Source organism: Erythrolamprus reginae, chromosome 7, assembly GCF_031021105.1.
Source record: "Erythrolamprus reginae isolate rEryReg1 chromosome 7, rEryReg1.hap1, whole genome shotgun sequence".
NCBI lineage: Eukaryota > Metazoa > Chordata > Lepidosauria > Squamata > Dipsadidae > Erythrolamprus > Erythrolamprus reginae.
This window is the reverse complement of record NC_091956.1, coordinates 24,961,473-24,983,409: the sequence shown is the minus strand read 5'-3', so window position 1 is coordinate 24,983,409 and position 21,937 is coordinate 24,961,473.

The window sequence follows — 21,937 nt, the reverse complement described above, 5'->3', positions numbered from 1 at the left end:
GTTTTTTTGTTATTGGAGGATGAGGGTCGGTCAAGGAATTGTTGCAGTTCTTCCAAGTGCTCTGGTGGTCTTTCTGCAGCTCTTCTCCATAAATAAGCCCCATGGGTAAAGTCCAACACAGGTTCTTGGCTCTCGAGGAAGCACCAGAACCAACTGGTTCCTTGGGTCAGGGTTCAGTCCAAGTATTCTTTCCTGGACAGACCTAGTAGTACCAGCTACTAGATTCCCCCCGTCCCCGACTTCCACTCTGATCACCAGGCATCAAGCCACAGGTGTCAAAGGCTATTGGTGTTGTTTCATGTGTGATGCCAGGTGATCAGAGCGGGAGAAGGACTGGTCGCACAGGTGGCAGTGTAATTGAAAATGGCCGGTGTGTTTTTCGTAATGGCCTCTCATTTCCTCAGGGCAGGAAAACCTCATTGCACAGCCTTTCCAATTACAATAAAACAGCTTGTCATCTGTTTGGGGAGAAGAGGGGAAAGAAAATGATATGAGTGACCACCAGACCTGGTCCTCCTTCTTAAGGGATCTCTCATTTTAATTTGCTAAAACGAGGCCTTACCCTTATGTGTTTTAAGGTGCGCCTTGAGATGGGAGCTCTTCTTATATGTTTTCCCGCAGCCATGGCACCTGTGCGTCGCCGTCTGTTTGTGTGTTTCCACTGGGGAGGCAGGTGGGGTGATGGGGATCCTGGAGGGAGAGGCCTGCTACTAGATTCCCACCGGCCCCGACACCTACTCTGATCGCCAGGCATCAAGCCACAGGTGTTAGAGGCTACTGGTGTTGCTTCATGTGTGATGCCAGGTGACCAGAGCAGGAGAAGGACTGGTCGCACAGGTGGCACTGAAATTGACAATGGTTGGTATGTTGTCGATAATCACGGGTCATTTCCTCACAGCAAGAAAACTTCCATCCGCATCCTTCCCAGTTGCAATAATAGAGTTTTTCACCTGTTTGGGGAGAAGAGGGGAAAGAAAATGATAAGAGTGACCACCAGACCTGGTCCTCCTTCTTAAGGGATCTCATTTCTCTCTATTGGTGTTGTTTCATGTGTGATGCCAGGTGATCAGAGCGGGAGAAGGACTGGTCGCACAGGTGGCACTGAAGTAGAAAATGGCTGGTATGATTTTCATAATGGCGTGTCATTTCCTCAGGGCAGGAAAACTTCATTCCGCACCCTTGCCAATTGCAGTAATACAGCTTCTCATCTGTTTGGGGAGAAGAGGGGAAAGAAAATGATATGAGTGACCACCAGACCTGGTCCTCCTTCTTAAAGGATCTCTCATTTTAATTGATTAAAATTATGCCTTCTAAATGTATTTGTAAATGAGCCAAGGTGGCACAATGAGTAGAGTGCAGTACTGCAGGCCACTAAAGTTGACTGCTAGATCTGTAGGTCAGTGGTTCAAATCTCACCTTCCAGGTTGGCTCAGCCTTCCATCCTTCTAAGGTGGGTAAAATGAGGACACGGATTGTGGAGGCAATATGCTGCCTCTGATAAAAAGTGCTGCTGCTAACATGCTGTAGGCCACCCTGAGTCTAAGCAAAAGGGTGGCATTAAATAATTGAATAAACAAATTGAATAAATAAATCTACCTTGCTCTCTATAGGAAAGGCAGCCAAAGTATTGTTTCTGTAAAGGCCTTCCATCCTTCTAAGGTGGGTAAAATGAGGACACGGATTGTGGAGGCAATATGCTGCCTCTGATAAAAAGTGCTGCTGCTAACATGCTGTAGGCCGCCCTGAGTCTAAGCAAAAGGGTGGCATTAAATAATTGAATAAATAAATTGAATAAATAAATCTACCTTGCTCTCTATAGGAAAGGCAGCCAAAGCATTGTTTCTGTAAAGGTCTTTTTTTCTGGACAGACCTAGTAGTACCAGCTACTAGATTCCCCCCGTCCACGACTTCCACTCTGATCACCAGGCATCAAGCCACAGGTGTCAGAGGCTATTGGTGTTCCCTCATGTGTGATGCCAGGTGATCAGAGCGGGAGAAGGACTGGTCGCACAGGTGGCAGTGAAATAGAAAATGGCCGGTGTATTTTTGGTAATGGCGAGTCATTTCCTCACAACCAGCAAACTTCGATCCACACCCTTCCCAGTTGCAATAAAAGAGTTGGTCATCTGTTTGGGGGGAAGAGGGGAAATAAAATGATATGAGTGACCACCAGACCTGGTCCTCCTTCTTAAGGGATCTCATCTCTCTCTTTTTAATTTATTAAAATTATGCCTTCTAAATGTATCTGTAGGTCAGTGGTTCAAATCTCACCTTCCAGGTTGACTCAGCCTTCCATCTTTCTAAGGTGGGTAAAATGGGGACCCGGATTGTGGAGGCAATATGCTGGCTCTGATAAAAAGTGCTGCTGCTTACATGCTGTAGGCCGCCCTGAGTCTAAGGAAAAGGGTGGCATTAAATAATTGAATAAATAAATTGAATAAATAAATCTACCTTGCTCTTTAATCCTAAGTAGGAAAGGCAGCCAAAGCATTGTTTCTGTAAAGGTCAAAAATCCCTGTGGCTTTTTGACAGCTGTATACCTCACGCCAGAGTCGGGACGGCCCTGGTCTTCGGGCCCTGGTGAATCTCTGCCCGCCATCAGAATAGAATAGAATAGAATTTTTATTGGCCAAGTGTGATTGGACAAACAAGGAATTTGTCTTGGTGCATATGCTCTCAACGTACATAAAATAAAATATACATTTGTCAAGAATCATGTGGTACAACACTTAATGATTGTCATAGGGGTCAAATAAGCAATGAAGAAGCAATATTAATAAAAATCTTAGGATATACGCAACAAGTTACAGTCATACAGTCAACATGGGAGGAAATGGGTGATAGGAATGATGATAAAAACTAGTAGAATAGAAGTGCAGATTTAGTAGAAAGTCTGACAGTGTTGAGGGAATTATTTGTTTAGTAGAGTGATGGCGTTCGGGAAAAAACTGTTCTTGTGTCTAGTTCTCTTGGTGTGCAGTGCTCTGTAGCGACGTTTTGAGGGTAGGAGTTGAAACAATTTGTGTCCAGGATGTGAGGGGTCAGTAAATATTTTACCCGCCCTCTTTTTGACTCGTGCAGTATACAGGTCCTGAATGGAAGGCAGATTGGCAGCAATTGTTTTTTCTGCAGTTCTGATTATCCTCTGAAGTCTGTGTCGGTCCTGTTGGGTTGCAGCACCAAACCAGACAGTTATAGAGGTGCAGATGACAGACTCAATGATTCCTCTGTAGAACTGAATCAGCAGCTCCTTGGGCAGTTTGAGCTTCCTGAGCTGGCGCAGAAAGAACATTCTTTGTTGTGCTTTTTTGATGATGTTTTTGATGTTAGGTGACCATTTTAAGTCTTGAGATATGATAGAACCTAGAAATTTGAAGGTCTCTACTGTTGATACTGTGTTGTCTAGTATTGTGAGAGGTGGAAGGGTGGAAGGGTTTCTCTTAAAGTCTACCACCATTTCTACGGTTTTGAGTGTGTTCAGTTCTAGATTGTTCTAGTCACACCACAAGGATAGTTGTTCAACTTCCCGTCTGTATGCGGATTCATCATTGTCTCGAATGAGTCCGATCACTGTTGCATCATCTGCAAACTTCAGTAGTTTAACAGATGGATCGTATGAGATGCAGTCATTAGTGTATAGAGAGAAGAGGTCTTGTTGCCCATGGTGAGGCAAACCAAAGGCTCTAGCTGTGCGGGCCTCAGGTTTCTTAATCTCCGGAAAGACTCCCCGCCTGGTTTACCTGGGGGTGGCCTAGGTGTTAAGCTGCGGGAGTTTTCCTTGTAGAAGATACAAGGAAACGTAAAAGTTTCTTTTGGTGCTCGTCTGAAGAGATATTACGATACCTCTCCCACTCGCCTCTAGGTATCCGATGGCCAAAACCCGGACAGGGTTTGTGTCGTGGTCCGTTTGTGGGATGAAGAGCGCTGTCCTTTCGATTTGGTTTCCCACATTTCCATTGGGGAGGCAGTTGGGGTGATGAGGATCCTGGAGGCGGAGACCTGACGGGACGCTCTGGTCAAAGAGTCCATTAGGAGAGGGTCCATGGGGGTACTGAAGCTGCGGAAAGGGGGTCGTTGGGGTCTTCCACTTGATGTTCATACAATTCTGGGACTGGCCTAGGTCAGGCAGAGCTCATAGGTGTCCACTGGGCGAGGCAATGCCCATGAAGTAATAGCCTTCCAAGCCGCACGACCTCCCACGACGCCCCTTTTTTCCCCCATCTCCCAAAGCAAGCAGCACTGCCTCTGAGCGCGTGCAGAGCGTGCACCGTTCCTCCCACCCATCCACCCAGCATCCTACCGTCTGTGGGGCCGACTCACCTCGCAAGATGGGCGGCTGTCCGCCTTGTGGAAAGAGGCGAGGGATGGCAAACGGGGCTATGTCTGCCTCGGGGTCGCCCAATCCAAATAGATTTGCCGGCAGTGACATAGAAGGCCTGGCTGGTGATGGAGAGCATTTAAATCGCACCGAGCTAGCCGCAGGCCAACGGCGCGACCTGATGAGATACATCTCCGAGGCAGGGGGGTGTCGCTGGGGGAGACGTAGAGCGATGACGCCTGCCTCTTTGAGCAGGCGTAAATTCAGCTCTCCTAGAAAAGGAGGAGCGCCAGAGTTAGGACGGCCCTGGTCTTCAGGCACTGGCAAATCTCTGCCCTCCATCAGCAGGGCCTTGTTGCCCGTGGTGGGGCGAACCAAAGGCTCTAGCTGCACGGGCCTCAGGTTTCTTAATCTCTGGAAAGACTCCCCACCCAGTTTACTCGGGGGTGGCCTAGGAGCTTCTTCCGATTTAGGGTAGTTTTATTTTTAATGTACTGGAATATTTTGTTGTCGTTGGCTATATTTTAGTAGACATCATTATGATATATTGTTAACTATATTAGTTCTGTTGTTTTAATCAGTTTTAATATCTAGAGCAGTGTGAAACACTGAGCTTCTTTGCTGTTTAGTTAAATATACGTTTATACTTTTATTTTTTATCATCGAGGGCTAATTAAAGAAAATGAATCCATTCACATCTAGATAGGGAAATTCAAAGACAATCACCAGAAACTGGGAAAATGTGATCCAGGAAGATACTGTCATCTCACACTAAGAGGACAACATGAAGCAACATTTTTAACAACGAGTCCTGTCGGGTGACATTTTTCCCTTCTAATTGAGGCCTTGGCAGACTCCCAACGCTTTTATCAAAATGATGGAAGCAATGTCATAGCACAAAACCTGCCTTTTTCCTACTTATATGTAATGTCATGATGCTCATGCAAGGGCAGAACCTATCACATCAAGTCTCCCAAAGCACTTTACAGATTTGTTGTATATGTAGCTTTCAGGATGGGCGCAGTCACTGAGCCGATTCCCATATAGAACAATATAATCTTTAATACGTTAATACAACAGTAACTTGGCTAATACATATAACATGAACTGAGGCAATTCTTGTTGACAGATCGCTTATATAGCTGGCAGGCAAACCCCCCTCAACCAATCACAAGCTCTTATGGGGGCGAATCAAAGGCTCGAGCTGCGCGGGCCTTGAGTTTCTCAATCGCCGGAAATACTCCCTGCTTAGTTTACCGGGGGTGGGGTGGGCTTAGGTGTTAATCGGTGGGAATTTTCCAGGTAGATACAAAGAAACGCAAAGTTTCTCTGAGCTCGTGTGAAGCAATATCATAATACCGCTCCCACTCGCCTCTAGGTATCGGATGGCCAAAACCCGGGCGGAGCGAGACATTTATACACTCACCTCATTATCCCCCTCATCACCCCGGCTCATTTTGACATTCGGGGGATAAAAGGTGACATCTTTGAGCCTCCCCAAAAAAACGCCACTGAGGGGAGAGGAGTCCCCTATACGTCACAGGCGCGATTGTCTCCTCTGGGTTAAAGGGGCGCCCAGCTAGTCCTGGGGAAGTTAAATCCTGAACTAAAAATGGGAGTAAAAGCTGCTTGTTAGACGTGGAGTTAATCTGGATTTGTAGACCACTATGTATTTTACCAATAAAGGAGGATATTTGTTCCTCAGGGGTTGAAATAAGCTGCAAATTTCAACCGAGCACTTCAACAACTGTCGCCTCGAGAAGGGCGGCATAGAAATCAATCAATCAATCAATCAATCAATCAAATAAATAAATAAATAAACTGCTTTGCCTCCAAAAGTTGTGAATGCTCCAACCCTACAGAGTATTTAAGATGAGATTGGATAACAAGTGGTCTGAAAGATATCTTGTAGATGTTGTATCTTATTTAACAGAAATTCATTTTTAAAATGTGAGAGAAAATAGCACCAAAGACTTTTTGTCCCTTTGCCGCCGCCGTTGACATTCCGCCCGGCAACCCATTTACTGGCAGCCGCAGCATCTTTTTACTATGAGTATATCTTCTCTAACCTTCATTATGTATTTTACTATGTGTATACCCACTAAAACCCTCAGTGTGTAATGGACAAAATTAATAAATTAATAAATAAATAATTTTTTGGGCAGCGGCTGTCGCACCGTGTGAGCACCCACACAGCCTGCCCCGCGCACGGCCGCTCCAACCGCCTCAGCGAACATTCCTCTTGAGAGCTACATGTCTTGTAATCTTACTTTCTGAATAATCCTTGTAAAAGCATCATAAAACACATCCATCATCCATGCATTCATATATATACCAATAATTTTCTGTACTTGAATGTAGGATTCATGTCTGCTCATTGTGCCCAGTACTGCACAATGGATTTATTCACTGGTGCTATTATATCAGTTTGTGAGATGTTTGTAAAAAATATCTTTAAAAGATCTAAGGGGTGCACATTGGCGTAAGATGTGCAATTATTAATTTATGGTAGAAATAAGAGTTAGAAATATTTTTTTTATATGAAATATAAAAAAAACTTTGAGTGTACAGCATAGTTTTGGCATGTTTTCAGAAAGAACGTCCTGTCCACACTTTTGTCTGGTTGATTTTTCTTTTTGGAAATCCAGTTTTCACAGTCATAAATAGTCTTTTCTCCACCCTATAAATCATTCTCGGCACAATTCAAATGAGTCAGTTTTGATGATAAGACCGAAGTATGACAGTCTTGGTTTTGACTTCAATAATGGAGGATGAGGGTCGGTCAAGGAATTGTTGCAGTTCTTCCAAGTGCTCTGGTGGTCTTTCTGCAGCTCTTCTCCATAAATAAGCCCCACGGGTAAAGTCCAACACAGGTTCTTGGCTCGCGAGGAAGCACCATAACCAGCTGGTTCCTTGGGTCAGGGTTCAGTCCAAGTATTTTTTTCTGGACAGACCTAGTAGTACCAGCTACTAGATTCCCCCCCGGCCCCGACACCTACTCTGATCGCCAGGCATCAAGCCACAGGTGTTAGAGGCTACTGGTGTTGCTTCATGTGTGATGCCAGGTGATCAGAGCGGGAGAAGGACTGGTCACACAGGTGGCACTGTAATTGAAAATGGCCGGTATGTTTTTGATAATGGCCGGTCATTTCCTCACAACCAGAAAACTTCCATCCGCACCCTTCCCAGTTGCAATAAAAGAGTTGGTCATCTGTTTGGGGAGAAGAGGGGAAAGAAAATGATATGAGGAAAGGGTCCATGGGGGTCAGGCAGAACCTCATAGGCGCCCACTTTGGGCGAGGCAATGCCCATGAAGTAATAGCCTTCCAAGCCGCAGGACCATTGCTGGGAGGGAAGAGGAGAGAAGTGGCCCACGGTTAGTGGATCGACCTGAGACACTGGCCTGACCCAGGGAGGGGTCAGTGTCGTTCCACCCACCCATCCACCCAGCATCCTACCCTCTGTGGGGCCCACTCACCTGGCAAGATGGACGGCAAGGGATGGCAAACGGGGCTATGTCTGCCTCAGGGTCGCCCAATCCAAATATACTTCCTGGCAGCGCCGTAGGCCTGGCTGGTGATGGAGAGCATTTAAATCGCGCAGAGCTAGCCGCAGGACAACGGCACGACCTGATGAGATACATCTCCGAGGCAGGGGGGTGTCGCTGGGGAGACGTAGAGCGATGGCGCCTGCCTCTTTGAGGAGGCGTAAATTCAGCTCTCCTACAAAAGGAGGAGCGCCAGAGTTAGGGTGGCCCTGGTCTTCAGGCGCTGGCGAATCTCTGCCCTCCATCAGCGGGGTCTGGTTGCCCGTGGTGGGGCGAACCAAAGGCTCTAGCTGCATGGGCCTCAGGTTTCTTAATATCCGGAAAGACTCCCCGCCCAGTTTGCTCGGGGGTGGCCTAGGTGTTTCTTCCAATTTGTATTGAAAAGGGTAGTTTTATTTTTAATGTACTGGAATATTTTGTTGTCGTTGGCTATATTTTAGTAGACATCATTGTGATATATTGTTAACTATATTAGTTCTGTTGTTTTAATCAGTTTGAATATCTAGAGCAGTGTGAAACACTGAGCTTCTTTGCTGTTTAGTTAAATATACGTTTATACTTTTATTTTTTATCATCGAGGGCTAATTAAAGAAAACGAATCCATTCAGATCTAGATAGGAAAATTCAAAGATAATCACCAGAAATTGGGAAAACATGATCCAGGACAATACTGTGATCTCACACCAAGAGGACAACATGAAGCAACATTTTTAACAATGGGTCTTGCCAGGTGACATTTTTCCCTTCTAATTGAGGCCTTGGCAGACTCCCAACGCTTTTATCAAAATGATGGAAGCAGTGTCATAGCACAAAACCTGCCTTTTTCCTACTTATGTGTAATGTCATGATGCTCATGCAAGGGCAGAACCTATCACATCAAGTCTCCCAAAGCACTTTACAGATTTGTTGTATATGTAGCTTTCAGGATGGGCGCAGTCACTGAGGCGATTCCCATATAGAAACAATATAATCTTTAATACGTTAATACAACAGTAACTTGGCTAATACATATAACATGAACTGAGGCAATTCTTGTTGACAGATCGCTTATATAGGTGGCAGGCAAAAACCCCTCAACCAATCACAAGCTCTTATGGGGGCAAATCAAAGGCTCGAGCTGCGCGGGCCTCGGGTTTCTCAATCGCCAGAAATACTCTCCGCCTAGTTTACCGGGGGGGGGGCCTTAGGTATTAATCGACGGGAATTTTCCAGATAGATACAAAGAAACGCAAAGTTTCTCTGAGCTCGTGTGAAGCGATATCGCAATACCGCTCCCACTCGCCTCTAGGTATCGGATGGCCAAAACCCGGGCGGAGCGAGACATTTATACACTCATCTCATTATCCCCCTCATCACCCCGGCTCATTTTGACATTCGGGGGATAAAAGGTGACATCTTTGAGCCTCCCCAAAAAAACGCCACTGAGGGGAGAGGAGTCCCCTATACGTCACAGGCGCGATTGTCTCCTCTGGGTTAAAGGGGCGCCCAGCTAGTCCTGGGGAAGTTAAATCCTGAACTAAAAATGGGAGTAAAAGCTGCTTGTTAGACGTGGAGTTAATCTGGATTTGTAGACCACTATGTATTTTACCAATAAAGGAGGATATTTGTTCCTCAGGGGTTGAAATAAGCTGCAAATTTCAACCGAGCACTTCAACAACTGTCGCCTCGAGAAGGGCGGCATAGAAATCAATCAATCAATCAATCAATCAATCAATCAAATAAATAAATAAATAAACTGCTTTGCCTCCAAAAGTTGTGAATGCTCCAACCCTACAGAGTATTTAAGATGAGATTGGATAACCAATGGTCTGAAAGATATCTTGTAGATGTTGTATCTTATTTAACAAAAAATTCATTTTTAAAATGTGAGAGAAAATAGCACCAAAGACTTTTTGTCCCTTTGCCGTCGCCGTTGACATTCCGCCCGGCAACCCATTTACTGGCAGCCGCAGCATCTTTTTACTATGAGTATATCTTCTCTAACCTTCATTATGTATTTTACTATGTGTATACCCACTAAAACCCTCAGTGTGTAATGGACAAAATTAATAAATTAATAAATAAATAATTTTTTGGGCAGCGGCTGTCGCACCGTGTGAGCACCCACACAGCCTGCCCCGCGCACGGCCGCTCCAACCGCCTCAGCGAACATTCCTCTTGAGAGCTACATGTCTTGTAATCTTACTTTCTGAATAATCCTTGTAAAAGCATCATAAAACACATCCATCATCCATGCATTCATATATATACCAATAATTTTCTGTACTTGAATGTGGGATTCATGTCTGCTCATTGTGCCCAGTACTGCACAATGGATTTATTCACTGGTGCTATTATATCAGTTTGTGAGATGTTTGTAAAAAATATCTTTAAAAGATCTAAGGGGTGCACATTGGCGTAAGATGTGCAATTATTAATTTATGGTAGAAATAAGAGTTAGAAATATTTTTTTTATATGAAATATAAAAAAAACTTTGAGTGTACAGCATAGTTTTGGCATGTTTTCAGAAAGAACGTCCTGTCCACACTTTTGTCTGGTTGATTTTTTTTTTGGAAGTCCAGTTTTCACAGTCATAAATAGTCTTTTCTCCACCCTATAAATCATTCTCGGCACAATTCAAATGAGTCAGTTTTGATGATAAGACCGAAGTATGACAGTCTTGGTTTTGACTTCAATAATGGAGGATGAGGGTCGGTCAAGGAATTGTTGCAGTTCTTCCAAGTGCTCTGGTGGTCTTTCTGCAGCTCTTCTCCATAAATAAGCTCCACGGGTAAAGTCCAACACAGGTTCTTGGCTCGCGAGGAAGCACCATAACCAGCTGGTTCCTTGGGTCAGGGTTCAGTCCAAGTATTTTTTTCTGGACAGACCTAGTAGTACCAGCTACTAGATTCCCCCCCGGCCCCGACACCTACTCTGATCGCCAGGCATCAAGCCACAGGTGTTAGAGGCTACTGGTGTTGCTTCATGTGTGATGCCAGGTGATCAGAGCGGGAGAAGGACTGGTCACACAGGTGGCACTGTAATTGAAAATGGCCGGTATGTTTTTGATAATAGCCGGTCATTTCCTCACAACCAGAAAACTTCCATCCGCACCCTTCCCAGTTGCAATAAAAGAGTTGGTCATCTGTTTGGGGAGAAGAGAGGAAAGAAAATGATATGAGGAGAGGGTCCATGGGGGTCAGACAGAACCTCATAGGCGCCCACTTTGGGCGAGGCAATGCCCATGAAGTAATAGCCTTCCAAGCCGCAGGACCATTGCTGGGAGGGAAGAGGAGAGAAGTGGCCCACGGTTAGTGGATCGACCTGAGACACTGGCCTGAGCCAGGGAGGGGTCAGTGTCGTTCCACCCACCCATCCACCCAGCATCCTACCCTCTGTGGGGCCCACTCACCTGGCAAGATGGACGGCTGTCCGCCTTGTGGAAAGAGGCAAGGGATGGCAAACGGGGCTATGTCTGCCTCAGGGTCGCCCAATCCAAATATACTTCCTGGCAGCGCCGTAGGCCTGGCTGGTGATGGAGAGCATTTAAATCGCGCCGAGCTAGTCGCAGGACAACGGCGCGACCTGATGAGATACATCTCCGAGGCAGGGGGGTGTCGCTGGGGAGACGTAGAGCGATGGCGCCTGCCTCTTAGAGGAGGCGTAAATTCAGCTCTCCTACAAAAGGAGGAGCACCAGAGTTAGGGTGGCCCTGGTCTTCAGGCGCTGGCGAATCTCTGCCCTCCATCAGCGGGGTCTGGTTGCCCGTGGTGGGGCGAACCAAAGGCTCTAGCTGCATGGGCCTCAGGTTTCTTAATATCCGGAAAGACTCCCCGCCCAGTTTGCTCGGGGGTGGCCTAGGTGTTTCTTCCAATTTGTATTGAAAAGGATAGTTTTATTTTTAATGTACTGGAATATTTTGTTGTCGTTGGCTATATTTTAGTAGACATCATTGTGATATATTGTTAACTATATTAGTTCTGTTGTTTTAATCAGTTTGAATATCTAGAGCAGTGTGAAACACTGAGCTTCTTTGCTGTTTAGTTAAATATACGTTTATACTTTTATTTTTTATCATCGAGGGCTAATTAAAGAAAATGAATCCATTCACATCTAGATAGGGAAATTCAAAGATAATCACCAGAAATTGGGAAAACATGATCCAGGACAATACTGTGATCTCACACCAAGAGGACAACATGAAGCAACATTTTTAACAATGAGTCCTGTCGGGTGACATTTTTCCCTTCTAATTGAGGCCTTGGCAGACTCCCAACGCTTTTATCAAAATGATGGAAGCAGTGTCATAGCACAAAACCTGCCTTTTTCCTACTTATATGTAATGTCATGATGCTAATGCAAGGGCAGAACCTATCACATCAAATCTCCCAAAGCACTTTACAGATTTGTTGTATATGTAGCTTTCAGGATGGGCGCAGTCACTGAGCCGATTCCCATATAGAAACAATATAATCTTTAATACGTTAATACAACAGTAACTTGGCTAATACATATAACATGAACTGAGGCAATTCTTGTTGACAGATCGCTTATATAGGTGGCAGGCAAAAACCCCTCAACCAATCACAAGCTCTTATGGGGGCAAATCAAAGGCTCGAGCTGCGCGGGCCTCGGGTTTCTCAATCGCCAGAAATACTCTCCGCCTAGTTTACCGGGGGGGGGGGCTTAGGTATTAATCGAGGGGAATTTTCCAGATAGATACAAAGAAACGCAAAGTTTCTCTGAGCTCGTGTGAAGCGATATCGCAATACCGCTCCCACTCGCCTCTAGGTATCGGATGGCCAAAACCCGGGGGGAGTGAGACATTTATACACTCACCTCATTATCCCCCTCATCACCCCGGCTCATTTTGACATTCGGGGGATAAAAGGTGACATCTTTGAGCCTCCCAAAAAAACGCCACTGAGGGGAGAGGAGTCCCCGATACGTCACAGGCGCGATTGTCTCCTCTGGGTTAAAGGGGCGCCCAGCTAGTCCTGGGGAAGTTAAATCCTGGACTAAAAATGGGAGTAAAAGCTGCTTGTTAGACGTGGAGTTAATCTGGATTTGTAGACCACTATGTATTTTACCAATAAAGGGAGATATTTGTTCCTCAGGGGTTGAAATAAGCTGCAAATTTCAACCGAGCACTTCAACAACTGTCGCCTCGAGAAGGGCGGCATAGAAATCAATCAATCAATCAATCAAATAAATAAATAAATAAATAAATAAACAAACAAACTGCTTTGCCTCCAAAAGTAGTGAATGATCCAACCCTACAGAGTATTTAAGATGAGATTGGATAACCAATGGTCTGAAAGATATCTTGCAGATGTTGTATCTTATTTAACAGAAATTCATTTTAAAAATGTGATGAGGACTTTTTGTCCCTTTGCCGCCGCTGTTGTCATTCCGCCCGGCAACCCATTTACTGGCAGCCGCGGCATCTTTTTACTATGAGTATATCCTCTATAACCTTCATTATGTATTTTACTATGTGTATACCCACTAAAACCCTCAGTGTGTAATGGACTAAATCAATAAATTAATAAATAGATAGTTTTTTGGGCAGCGGCTGTGGCGCCGTGTGAGCACCCACACAGCCTGCCCCGCGCACGGCCGCTCCAACTGCCTCCGCGAACATTCCTCTTGAGAGCTACATGTCTTGTAATCTTACTTTCTGGATAAACCTTGTAAAAGCATCATAAAACACATCCATCATCCATGCATACATATATATACCAATAATTTTCTGTACTTGAATGTAGGATTCATGTCTGCTCATTGTGCCCAGTACTGCACAATGGATTTACCAAACACAGTTCAGCTATTACTTAAGCAAAAACCTCAATTAATCTGTCTACATTGAGAAAAGATAAAAGGTGTAATTTCTTGACTTATAAAAATGGTTACTTAAATTGTAATATATACTATGCCCTTCTTTCTCTCTTACCTTTGTGAAAAACCACTGATTAATTAAATGGCAAGTAATTCACATTTGCATGACTATTTCTCTTTCAAAATTATGTAAATATAAGTTATACTCTAGCCTTATTTATTTTATTTTATTTGTTAATTTATTTACTGTCTACCTTTATTATTATTATAATTACTGTTATTCCAGAACTCTTCACCCCAGCCTACAATTTGTTTTTTTCTCTTGATTATAATTTGGTTATAACCCATGCTAAATTATAAATCTGTTTCCATAATTGATGATACTTCCAGCACACAATGACCATTGACTAATTATTTCCATCTGGAAAGTTACCATTCATAATTTCCAATCCTTGTTTTTTCCCCCCAAAGTAGTAATTTAATAAACATACAAATATAAATATGTTATTGGCAATAATCCCAATTATATGCAGTTTTTATTCAACTATTAAATAAACTGCTATTTATTATAAACTTGATGTCTTCTGAATGTATATAACGCATTAACTAAGATTGGGGAAAAAAGGTTTTGCTAACTGAGAATTGTGTTCAAACGGCAAACATATATTTAGCACATAAAAAGCTTATCCCATATATCAGGGGTGTCAAACACAATTTCATTGTGGGCCACATCAGGGTTATGTTTGTTCTCAGAGGGACAGGGGTGGTGATGGGGTGTGGCTAGTGGTGGCCATGATCGCGATGGGCATTTGACACTTTTTCCCCCCTTTGCATTCAAAACAACTTGTATCACAAGGACAATTGTAGTATTTGTTTTATATTCTCATCTGTAGTGTCCATATGATTTGGTCAATATCTGGCAGCCCCTCCAAAGAAGAAGGGAAGGTATTTTCTCTCCAAGGGGCCTTCTGTTCCCTAATCATCCATAATAGTGACTTGAAGGGTAATACGCAGCGGTGGGCTACAAGCTGGAATTGCTAAACTAAATTGTTCTCGCTGCCGCAGCTCATAAGTACTTGCAGGGCCAGTACGATTTTGCTTCTGCATCTGTAGAGGTAGCAAAATTGCGCACGGAGCCACAGGTGCGCCCATGTTTCAGGGAGGGTTTTTTTGCTTCCGTGCATGCCAAAACATGGGTGTCCCTGCGGCTCCGTCCGCGATTTTGCTACCTCCACAGGTGCAGAAGCAAAATCGTGTTGGCCCCACAAGCACTTATGAGCCGCGCGGCGAGCACAATTTAGCGTTCCAGCTCGTAGTCCACTGCTGGTAATACGGTTATTTCCTTGATGTTTTGCTGGGGTTCCCTATCACAGTTTGGCAAGGAAAGTCTTTTCATTCATTATTTTGCTATTGTGCCATTTGCTGTGCAAAGTGCCATTGACTGAAAGCTGACACAGACTAGAACCATTGTGAAAGCCTAGTATTCATTCATTCATTCATTCATTTATTAGATTTGTATGCCGCCCCTCTCCGTTGACTCGGGGCGGCTAACAACAATAATGAAACAACATATAACAAATCTAATATTTAAAACAATTAAAAGACCCTTATTTTTTTTTAAAAAAACCGAACATACACACAAACATACCATGCATAAATTGTATAGGCCTAGGGGGAAGGGAATATCTCAATTCCCCCATGCCTGACGACAAAGGTGGGTTTTAAGGAGCTTACGAAAGGCGGGGAGGGTAGGGGCAATTCTGATATCTGGGGGGAGTTGGTTCCAGAGGGTTGGGGCTGCCACAGAGAAGGCTCTTCCCCTGGGTCCCACCAAACAACATTGTTTAGTCGACGGAACCCGGAGAAGGCCAACTCTGTGGGACCTAACTGGTCGCTGGGATTCATGCGGCAGAAGGCGGTCCCGGAGATATTCTGGTCCAATGCCATGAAGGGCTTTATAGGTCATAACCAACACTTTGAATTGTGACTGGAAACTGATCGCCAACCAGTGCAGACTGCGGAGTGTTGGTGTAATATGGGCATACTTAGGGAAGCCCATGATTGCTCTCGCAGCTGCATTCTGCATGATCTGGAGTGGTATACCAGTGATGGTGAACCTTTATTTTTTCGGGTGCCAAAGGGGTGCATACATCCACACCCATAATGCCTCACACACATACACACACACACCATGCATGCTCATAGGCCTCACTGAAGCCCCTGGAGTTCAGGGAGGCCCATTGGGCTGTTTTTTGTCTTCCCCAGGCTTCAGGAGAGCGAATAACGACCCAACGGGCCTACCAAAAGTTTGGAAACGAACTTCTGGTAGCCCCATTGAACTCATTTTTTTCCATCCACAGTCTCCGAAGACTTTCCTGAATCCTGGGGAGGGTAAAAATGGCTGCCCTCCGCCCTCCGTAAGCCCAAAAATCAGCTGACGCGCTGGAGCTCATATAGCGCAACACCTCACACGCCCTGTTATGAATAGAATAGAATAGAATTTTTTATTGGCCAAGTGTGATTGGACACACCAGGAATTTGTCTTGGTGCATATGCTCTCAACGTACATAAAATAAAATATAGATTTGTCAAGAATCATGTGGTACAACACTTAATGATTGTCATAGGGGTCAAATAAGCAATGAAGAAGCAATATTACGGTAATAAAAATCTTAGGATATACGCAACAAGTTACGGCTTGTTATGGCTCCACATGCTACCTGTGGCACGCGTGCCATAGGTTCGCCATTATGGTGGTAGACCATCAGCATAGCTTTGCTAGGAGTTCAACCATTTTAGGAAATCAATATCAGAATGATGGCAGATGAGGCTGTCTGGTAGCCAGAAGGGAATGGGCTGGCCCACGGCTGCTTGAAATGGTCAATATGGACTACTATGAGCCCACACGTTATTCGTCAACTGATTTTGCTATGGGGGAAGCATAACAAATTTTAACAATCCCTTGTAGCTGCCACTGAATGCTTTTGGCTTTGGGGGATGGGGAAACTGTTTCAATGGACGTGGAACAAGTTGAAAAGACAGTTATATGATATGGCTAAGAAAAGTTGCCAGGGCATATTGGTATCATGGCAGGGTCAAAGTGGGAAAACCCAAAACTTATGCTATACATCTACTGGCATGGGGTTTTTTTAAATTTCATAAGCCAAGTAACAGCACAGAATCTTGAAATGGTGGGTGGATATATCTCTTGCATGTGAAGAAAAATAACTTGAAATCCTAACTTTAAAATAAACCATTTGAAATATTATCCTCAGGCTGTTTTTGGTTTTCCAAAAGTAATCAAGTCCCATATGACAATTCTTCCAAATCACCTGAAGTTGTTAACCGATACCCCTGATTTAAGCCACTCTTTTGCCTGGGAGGTTTTGTTTTATTTAGCTTTCTCTTTAGAGAGAGATTCCGAAGTTAAAAATGAAGAATGGGACTGAATTTGATCCAAAATAGTTCTGTGCAAGTGATTCGATTTAAACTGTGAGACAGTGAGAACTATTTGTTAATATATGAGCAGAGTAATCCTTCTTTACCAAGGTACTCTGTGAGTCCCCCCGAGTTTTCAGAGAGGGGCGGCATACAAATCTAATAAATAATAATAATAATAAAAGGTTGTGCACGCACAGAAACATTTAAATTGAGATTAGTTGTGAATAACTACTCAGCCACACACAAATGTATTAACTTGAATTAAAGTTTACCTTGAGAAATAACATATTCAGATAAACAGTCTGAATATGTTATAAGTCTCCAATGTATTTAAATATATAAATGTATATAAACATTATATCTCTGTATACCACCAATATGTACTTGGCAAAACAAATAAATAAAAATGAATTTTTTAAAAAATATCTTTCTTACCCGTTGTCTTTGTCATAATCAGCAAACAAAGATATCAAACCTAAAAACATTTTAGCTGTAATATATAACTAAATACAAAGATTGCAGAGCTAATCTATCAGTGAGTAGCCATTAACAGGGAGTAGCCATACAAAGAGAAATAGCTCCCTCTTGTGGCAATCTGCAACACTTGCAGTCAATATATTGCCAACCCAACAGTTATGGACAGAGTCCTAACACTTAATGGTGGAATGGCTTCTCTTCAGATGTGGGTGAAATTGGGGAGCTGTTTGTGTAGCGTGGTATAAGGGTTCCTTGCTTGAGCAGGGGAATGGACTAGAAGACCTCCAAGGTCCCTTCCAACTCTTATTCTGAACTGAATACATTACTAGAGGTGGGTATCCTCCATGAAGTTTAAAATTGCAGTTGCCTTCTTTGCAATCACATTAGTGCTATTATTCAGTTTGCAATCAATCACTTCTGAAATCTTTATTCATCAAGGAAAGCTCCATTCTACAACTGTGCATTTGACTTCTCTTTCCGAAGAACCAGTCTTTTATTAACTTTTCATTAGTGAGATTGTTCCTTGTGGCATATCATATAATTCTACCCCCTTTTGGAAAAATTCAGTCCTCCCTTATTTTAATTCAGATACCCTCTATGACAGGGATCCCTAACCCGTGGACTACGGCCCACTAGTGCAGGGGTCTCCAACTTTGGCAACTTTAAGCCTGATGGATTTCAACCCCCAGAATTCCCCAGCTAGGGGATTCTGGGAGTTGAAGTCCGCCAGGCTTAAAGTTGCCAAAGTTGGAGACCCCTGCACTAGTGCACTGTGAGGGGTTTGGAACACGCACATCCTCACTTGCTCAAACACGGGTTAGCACTCATGCACGCTCCTTTTAAGTGAGCCACAGATGTGCTTGCACGCCACATTAACAAATGGAACTGTGCATGTGTGCACTTGCCATTTGCTTGTGCGGAATCATTTCCTGGAAACTTTGGGGAACTCTGCTCTACAATACTGCCAGTGAAGGACTACCAATTTTTTTACTACCACACTGTGGCCGTGGCTTATGCAGGATGCCCTGCATTTTCATTCAACATCTTTCAGTGTAAGTTGGGTGCTCTGGGGTGGAGTTCGATTTTCACTACCCATCTGGGCAGTAGCCCACTCCTGAATATTTCTATTTCTGATACCTTTTAACAATCTCCTTCCTTATCTTTATTTTCAACAACCGATATCCTTCCTTTGCTATAATAATAATAATAATAATAATAATAATAATAATAATAATAATTCATTAGATTTGTATGCCGCCCCTCTCCAAGGACTCGGGGCTATATTCAGATGGTGAAAGTTATCCCACCGCGTCCCTTTCATATCTTTTTAATTAATCTTGCTTTCCAGTACCAGAACTTCAAGTTCGTTTTGATTTTTTTCCCTGTTCTTTGAGCACTAACCTAGACAAGAACGTTCTTGATGAAAGCCAATATTCTATTTTTATTTCTCATGTGGTATAAGAGGCTCCATTTCAGCCACATTTCTATTTTTTACGGGGCATAAATCATTATTTTGCTTCTTTGGTTTTCACGCTTATGATGAGCTCTCTCCTCTCATATCCTCTTGCAGCGCTTCCTTTCTTTCAACCGATGAGTCTTCATCCTTTCTCATCAGCTGAAGTGTGGTCACTCATTTCCAATCCATTGACTGTTTCTTCAAGCACTTTTAATGTTTGCTTATACTCAGTGGTGGCCTGCCACCGGTTCGGACCAGTTCGAGTGAACTGGTAGCTCCAATGATTAATTGCCTGCTCCCACCCCTACAGTATCCTGTCCTATATTTCCTTCTTTCTGGCTCAGCTGATTCGCGTGGCACAGGTGATTTCTGCGCCTCTGCTGTTCTACTTACCGTGGCTGCCTTAAAAGATAGGCAGCTGAGCTTCAGTGGTACCTCTACCTAAGATCACCTCTACTTAAGAACTTTTCTATATAAGAACCGGGTGTTCAAGATTTTTTTGCATCTTCTTAAGAACCATTTTCTACTTAAGAACCCGAGCCCGGAAAAATTTCCCAGGAAATTTGAAACCGGCACGAAGGCCCGACTAGTTTCCTACCATTCCCCCTTTAATCCCTGCCATCTTGGGCTTTTCTGGGCTGCCAGAGGAGCCTTTTGGTGGCTTAAGGAGGCTTTGGCAGTCCAGAGTGAACAAAGCATTTTCCTTTCTCTGGGCGCTTAGAGAGGGAGTAAACCTCTGCCAGTGCCCAGAGAAAAGAAACGCTCCCTTCGCTCTGGGCAGCGACTGTCCTCCTCTTCTTCCTCTTCCTCCTCCCATCTAAATTCCGAGCTTTTATTTCTTTCCTAATGGGTTTATACGCATAATTTGCCTGCCCCAAGTCTTCAGATAACGGTGGCATACAAATCTAATTTATTATTATTATTATTATTATTATTATTATTATTATTATTATTTGTATTTACATTGATTCCTATGGGAAAAAATTGCTTCTACTTACAACCTTTTCTACTTAAGAACCTGCTCACGGAATGAATTCAGTTCTTAAGTAGAGGTACCACTGTATTTTGAATGCTGCATTACAAGGCAGTGGTGGGCTGTTACCAGTGTGGGCCACTCTATAGAGTGGTAGTAAAACTGAGGATGCGTGTGCATCTGCGTGTGACCAACGGGCCATAGCTTGGAGACCCATGAACTAGACTCTCCATGTTTACCAACCAGATATTCCATGCCCTCATTCTTACCTTCCTGCATTCAGTGACTAATTGATTGCCAGTATATTTTGGAAACCAGAGCTGCAACAGCAAAGGATGTCTGGCTACCTGGTTGTTGACACATCTGGAGAGGGACTGCGGGGAAGTGTGGTGGTTGGGTCAAAGCTGTTTGTTGGCACATGTTCTGCCTTTATGCTATTTGGGTGCATAGCTGCCTTGCTATCTCAGCCTTTCATAGAGTGGCATTCAAGTTGTAAATAAATAGTTCATTTTACATTGCATTTTGGTACAATATTTAGTTTTAAAAAGGTCTGCCAAAAAGGGATCGGAAATAAAATATTTAGGGATTTGCCTAACAGTGAAATGCTCTACAATTAAGGAAGATTATTACGAAAACTTACAAATCTCACTCTTAGGAAGGATCAATATGATTAAAATGAACATGAATAATTCCAAGAGTACTGTTTTTGTTTCAAGTTATTCTAATCAAATTAGGCAAAGACTTTTTCAAAAAATTAAATAAATTACGGTAGTCACCAAATTTATATGGCAAAGGGAAAAAATTCAGGATTAAATTAAAGCTCTTGCAGGACACCAAAGATAAAAGAGGATTGGCTTTACCGGAGTGGGAAATGTGTTACAATGCAGCTACTTTAATTTGGCTTAAAGTTTGGATCTAACTAAAAAATAAAAGAATATTAGTTATAGAGGGCCATGATCTGCAAACGGAATGGCACACATTTTTATATGATGAGAAATATAAAACGCAGTTATTTCCAAAGACATATAATACGAAACACTATTTTACAGACCTGGGAAAAAATAAAAAAGAATCACTATATAAAAATCCCAATGTGGATATCACCAATTGAAGCAGTGATGTCCAAATTTAATAGCCATTGACAAAATGATTAGATATAAGGATTTGTTTAAATGAATAGATAGTGTATTTTTCAGAGTATAAGATGCACTGGAGTATAAGACACACCTTAATTTTTCGGGAAGGAAAATAGGGAAAGAATAATCTGCCTACCAGTTATTCATCTGACTAGTCTTTAGTCTGGTCAGCTTCAGCACACTAGTTTGCTGATTTTGAGCCTACATGCTTTTTATTCAGTTTTTAAAACACCTCTCTTCAAAGAGAAACAATGAGAAAATCAGGCAAACAACGCTTGTTTTGCTAGCAAAGCACAGGAGATCACTTCATTTGTTAGCACCTTATTAGGGCTGAAAAAAAGTGGAAGATTGCTTGTTAGCAAAGCACGGAAGCTCAGCTGATTGTCAGAGAGAGCAGCCATGAAAGAAGCAGACAAAGGAAGATAGCTTAGCTAGTAAAGTACGGAAGATCACGTTAGCACTTCCTTAGGGCTAAAAAAAAGAGAAACATTAGTAAAAGAGAAACATTAAGATCGGATGGAAGGCATTCTGGTGCACTTATGCACGCTCCTTACTGAACTCTTAGGAATCGGGAGAGGTCAACAGTGGATTGTCTAAGGGTAAAGTTTTTGGGGTTAGGTGATGATACTACAGAGTCTGGTATGATTTCCAAGCATCAACTATTCCGTTACTAAAGTTCTTTTCCTGCAGTTGAGTTTAAAGCGGTTTACTTTAAGTTTGTATCTGTTGTGTCTCCTGTATTGTTGTGCTTGAAGCTGAAGTAGTCATTGA